The following is a 6,000-nucleotide window of genomic DNA, read 5'->3' as shown; positions in this document are numbered from 1 at the left end:
TCCAGGAACATGGTATATCTCTCCATCTATTTGTATCAACTTTAATTTCTTTCATCAGTGTCTTATAATTTTCTGCATACAGGTCTTTTGTCTCCTTAGGTAGGTTTATTCCTAGATATTTTATTCTTTTTGTTGCAATAGTAAACGGGAGTGTTTTCTTAATTTCACTTTCAGATTTTTCGTCATTAGTGTATAGAAATGCAAGAGATTTCTGTGCATTAATTTTGTATCCTGCTACTTTACCAAATTCATTGATTAGCTCTAGGAGTTTTCTGGTAGCATCTTTAGGATTCTCTATGTATAGTATCATGTCGTCTGCAAATAGTGACAGCTTTACTTCTTCTTTTCCGATTTGGATTCCTTTTATTTCTTTGTCTTCTCTGATTGCTGTGGCTAACACTTCCAAAACTATGTTGAATAATAGTGGTGAGAGTGGGCAACCTTGTCTTGTTCCTGATCTTAGTGGAAATGGTTTCAGTTTTTCACCATTGAGGACAATGTTGGCTGTGGGTTTGTCATATATGGCCTTTATTATATTGAGGAAAGTTCCCTCTATGCCTACTTTCTGCAGGGCTTTTATCATAAATGAGTGTTGAATTTTGTCGAAAGCTTTCTCTGCATCTATTGAGATGATCATATGGTTTTTCTCCTTCAATTTGTTAATATGGTGTATCGCATTGATTGATTTGCGTATCTTGAAGAATCCTTGCATTCCTGGGATAAACCCCACTTGATCATGGTGTATGATCCTTTTAATGTGCTGTTGGATTCTGTTTGCTAGTATTTTGTTGAGGATTTTTGCATCTATGTTCATCAGTGATATTGGCCTGTAGTTTTCTTTCTTTGTGACATCTTTGTCTGGTTTTGGTATCAGGGTGATGGTGGCCTCATAGAATGAGTTGGGGAGTGTTCCTTCCTCTGCAATATTTTGGAAGAGTTTGAGAAGGATAGGTGTTAGCGCTTCTCTAAATGTTTGATAGAATTCACCTGTGAAGCCATCTGGTCCTGGGCTTTTGTTTGTTGGAAGGTTTTTAATCACAGTTTCAATTTCAGTGCTTGTGATTGGTCTGTTCATATTTTCTATTTCTTCCTGGTTCAGTCTCGGCAGTTTGTGCATTTCTAAGAATCTGTCCATTTCTTCCAGGTTATCCATTTTATTGGCATAGAGTTGCTTGTAGTAATCTCTCATGATCTTTTGTATTTCTGCAGTGTCAGTGGTTACTTCTCCTTTTTCATTTCTAATTCTAGTGATTTGAGTCTTCTCCCTTTTTCTCTTGATGAGTCTGGCTAATGGTTTATCAATTTTGTTTATCTTCTCAAAGAACCAGCTTTTAGTTTCATTGATTTTTGCTATTGTTTCCTTCATTTCTTTTTCATTTATTTCTGACCTGATCTTTATAATTTCTTTCCTTCTGCTGGCTTTGGGGTTTTTTTGTTCTTCTTTCTCTAATTGCTTTAGGTGCAAGGTTAGGTTGTTTACTCGAGATGTTTCCTGTTTCTTGAGGTAGGCTTGTATTGCTATAAACTTCCCTCTTAGCACTGCTTTTGCTGCGTCCCATAGGTTTTGGGTTGTCGTATCTCCATTGTCATTTGTTTCTAGGTATTTTTTGATTTCCCCTTTGATTTCTTCAGTGATCACTTCGTTATTAAGTAGTGTATTGTGTAGCCTCCATGTGTTTGTATTTTTTACAGATCTTTTCCTGTAATTGATATCTAGTCTCATAGCGTTGTGGTCGGAAAAGATACTTGATACGATTTCAATTTTCTTAAATTTACCAAGGCTTGATTTGTGACCCAAGATATGATCTATCCTGGAGAATGTTCCATGAGCACTTGAGAAAAATGTGTATTCTGTTGTTTTTGGGTGGAATGTCCTATAAATATCAATTAAGTCCATCTTGTTTAATGTATCATTTAAAGCTTGTGTTTCCTTATTTATTTTCATTTTGGATGATCTGTCCATTGGTGAAAGTGGGGTGTTAAAGTCCCCTACTATGATTGTGTTGCTGTCGATTTCCCCTTTTATGGCTGTTAGTATTTACCTTATGTATTGAGGTGCTCCTATGCTGGGTGCATAAATATTTACAATTGTTTTACCTTCCTCTTGGATCGATCCCTTGATCATTATAGAGTGTCCTTCTTTGTCTCTTGTAATAGTCTTTATTTTAAAGTCTATTTTGTCTGATATGAGAATTGCTACTCCAGCTTTCTTGTGATTTCCATTTGCATGGAATATCTTTTTCCATCCTTTCACTTTCAGTCTGTATGTGTCTCTAGGTCTGAAGTGGGTCTCTTGTAGACAGCATATATATGGGTCTTGTCTTTGTATCCATTCAGCCAGTCTGTGTCTTTTGGTGGGAGCATTTAATCCATTTACATTCAAGGTAATTATTGATATGTATGTTCCTATTCCCATTTTCTTAAATGTTTTGGGTTTGTTATTGTAGGTGTTTTCCTTCTCTTGTGTTTCTTGCCTAGAGAAGTTCCTTTAGCATTTGTTGTAAAGCTGGTTTGGTGGTGCTGAACTCTCTCAGCTTTTGCTTGTCTGTAAAGGTTTTAATTTCTCCATCAAATCTGAATGAGATCCTTGCTGGGTAGAGTAATCTTGGTTGTAGGTTTTTCTCCTTCATCACTTTAAGTATATCCTGCCACTCCCTTCTGGCTTGCAGAGTTTCTGCTGAAAGATCAGCTGTTAACCTTATGGGGATTCCCTTGTGTGTTATTTGTTGTTTTTCCCTTGCTACTTTTAATATGTTTTCTTTATATTTAATTTTTGACAGTTTGATTAATATGTGTCTTGGCGTGTTTCTCCTTGGATTTATCCTGTATGGGATTCTCTGCACTTCCAGGACTTGATTAACTATTTCCTTTCCCATATTAGGGAAGTTTTCAACTATAATCTCTGCAAATATTTTCTCAGTCCCTTTCTTTTTCTCTTCTTCTTCTGGGACCCCTATAATTCGAATGTTGGTGCGTTTAATGTTGTCCCAGAGGTCTCTGAGACTGTCCTCAGTTCTTTTCATTCTTTTTTCTTTATTCTGCTCTGCAGTTGTTTTTTCCACCATTTTATCTTCCAGGTCACTTACCCGTTCTTCTGCCTCAGTTATTCTGCTATTGATCCCATCTAGAGTATTTTTAATTTCATTTATTGTGTTTTTCATCGTTGCTTGGTTCCTCTTTAGTTCTTCTACGTCCTTGTTAAATGTTTCTTGCATTTTGTCTATTCTATTTCCAAGATTTTGGATCATCCTTACTCTCATTATTCTGAATTCTTTTTCAGGTAGACTACCTATTTCCTCTTCATTTGTTAGGTCTGGTGTGTTTTGACCCTGCTCCTTCATCTGCTGTGTGTTTTTCTGTCGTCTCATTTTGCTTATCTTACTGTGTTTGGGGTCTCCTTTTCACAGGCTGCAGGTTCGTAGTTCCCGTTGTTTTTGGTATCTGTCCCCAGTGGCTAAGGTTGGTTCAGTGGGTTGTGTAGGCTTCCTGGTGGAGGGAACTAGTGCCTGAGTTCTGGTGGATGAGGCTGGATCTTGTCTTTCTGGTGGGCACGTCCATGTCTGGTGGTGTATTTTGGGGTGTCTGTGGCCTTATTATGATTTTAGGCAGCCTCTCTGCTAATGGATGGGGCTGTGTTCCTGTCTTGCTAGTTGTTTGGCATAGGGTGTCCAGCACTGTAGCTTGCTGGTTGTTGAGTGAAGCTGGGTCTTGATGTTGAGATGGAGATCTCTGAGAGATTTTCATCGTTTGGTATTATGTGGAGCTGGGAGGTCTCTTGTGGACCAGTGTCCTGAAGTTGGCTCTCCCACCTCAGAGGCACGGCCCTGATGCCTGGCTGGAGCACCAAGAGCCTTTCATCCACACGGCTCAGAGTAAAAGGGAGAAAAAATAGAAAGAAAGAAAGAGGCTATAATATAGTGAAGTAAAATAAAGCTATTATAAAGCAAAGCTATACAGACAAAATCTCACCCAGAAGCATATACATATACACTCACTAAAAAAAAGGAAAAGGGGAAAAATTAATATCTCCTGCTCCCAGAGTCCACCTCCTGAATTTGGGATGATTCGTTGTCTATTCAGGTATTCAACAGATGCAGGCACATCAAGTTGTTTGTGGAGCTTTAATCCGCTGCTTCTGAGGCTGCTGGGAGAGATTTCCCTTTCTCTTCTTTGTTCGCACAGCTCCTGGGGTTCAGCTTTGGATTTGGACCTGCCTCTGCGTGTAGGTCGCCTGAGGGCTTCTGTTCCCCGCCCAGACAGACAGGGGTTAAAGGAGCAGCTGCTTCAGGGCCTCTGGCTCACTCAGGCCGGGGGGAGGGAGGGTACAGATGCCGGGCAAGCCTGCGGCGGCAGAGGCCTGTGTGACGTTGCACCAGCCTGAGGCGTGCCGTGCGTTCTCCTGAGGAAGTTGTCCCCGGATCACGGGTCCCTGGCAGTGGCGGGCTGCACCGGCTCCCGGGAGGGGCGGTGTGGAGAGTGATCTGTGCTCGCACACAGGCTTTTTAGTGGCGGCAGCAGCAGCCTTAGTGTCTTACGCCCATCTCTGGGGTCCGCACTGATAGCCGCGGCTCACGCCTGCCTCTGGGGTCCGCGCTGTTAGCCGCGGCTCGCGCCCGCCTCTGGGGTCCGCACTGATAGCCGCAGCTCGTGCCCGTCTCTGGAATTCATTTAGGCGGTGCTCTGAATCCCCTCTCCTTGCGCGCCACGAAACAGAGAGGCAAGAAAAAGTCTCTTGCTTCTTCGGCAGCTGCAGACTTTTTCCCGGTCTCCCTCCCAGCCAGCTGTGGTGCGCTAACCCCTTCAGGCTGTGTTCATGCAGCCAACCCCAGGACTCTCCCTGCGATCCGACCGAAGCCCGAGCCTCAGCTCCCAGGCCTGCCCGCCCCGGCGGGTGAGCAGACAAGCCTCTCGGGCTGGTGAGTGCTGCTCGGCGCCGAGCCTCTGTGCGGGAGTCTCTCCGCTTTGCCCTCCGCACCCCTGTGGCTGTGCTCTCCTCCGTGGCTCCGAAGCTTCCCCCCTCTGCTACCCGCAGTCTCCGCCCGCGAAGGGGCTTCCTAGTGTGTGGAAACCTTTCCTCCTTCACGGCTCCCTCCCACTGGTGCAGGTCCCGTCCCTATTCTTTTGTCTCTGTTATTTCTTTTTTCTTTTGCCCTACCCAAGTACGTGGGGAGTTTCTTGCCTTTTGGGAGGTCTGACGTTTTCTGCCAGCGTTCAGTGGGTGTTCTGTAGGAGCAGTTCCACGTGTAGATGTATTTCTATTGTATCTGTGGGAAGGAAGGTGATCTCCGCGTCTTACTCTTCCGCCATCTTCTCTCTCCACATCGTAGTTTTGATTTGCATTTCTCTGATGATTAGTGATGTTGAGCATCTTTTCATGTATTTGTTGGCAATCTGTATATCTTCTTTGGAGAAATGTTTATTTATGTCTTCTGTCCATTTTTGGTTTGGGTTTTTTGTTTTTTTGATATTGAACTGCATGAGTTGCTTGTATATTTTGGAGGTTAATCTTTTGTCAGTTGTTTCATTTGCAAATATTTTCTCCCATTCCGAGGGTTGTCTTTTGGTCTTGTTTATGTTTTCCTTTGCTGTGCAAAAGCTTTGAAGTTTCATTAGGTCCCATTTGTTTATTTTTGTTTTTATTTCCATTTCTCTAGGAGGTGGGTCAAAAAGGATGTTGCTGTGATTTATGTCATAGAGTGTTCTGCCTATGTTTTCCTCTAAGTATTTTATATATAGTGTCTGACCTTACATTTAGGTCTTTAATCCATTTTGAGTTTATCATTGTGTATGGTGTTAGGGAGTGTTTTAATTTCATTCTTTTACATGTAGCTGTCCAGTTTTCCCAGCACCACTTATTGAAGAGGCTGTCTTTTCTCCATTGTATATTCTTGCTTCCTTTATCAAAGATAAGGTGACCATATGTGTGTGGGTTTATCACTGGGCTTTCTATCCTGTTCCATTGATCTATATTTCTGTTTTTGTGCCAGTACCATACTGTCT

The sequence above is a fragment of the Balaenoptera acutorostrata genome, chromosome 7 (genome assembly GCF_949987535.1).
Source record: "Balaenoptera acutorostrata chromosome 7, mBalAcu1.1, whole genome shotgun sequence".
Lineage (NCBI taxonomy): Eukaryota > Metazoa > Chordata > Mammalia > Artiodactyla > Balaenopteridae > Balaenoptera > Balaenoptera acutorostrata.
Note: the sequence above shows the minus strand (reverse complement) of the source record.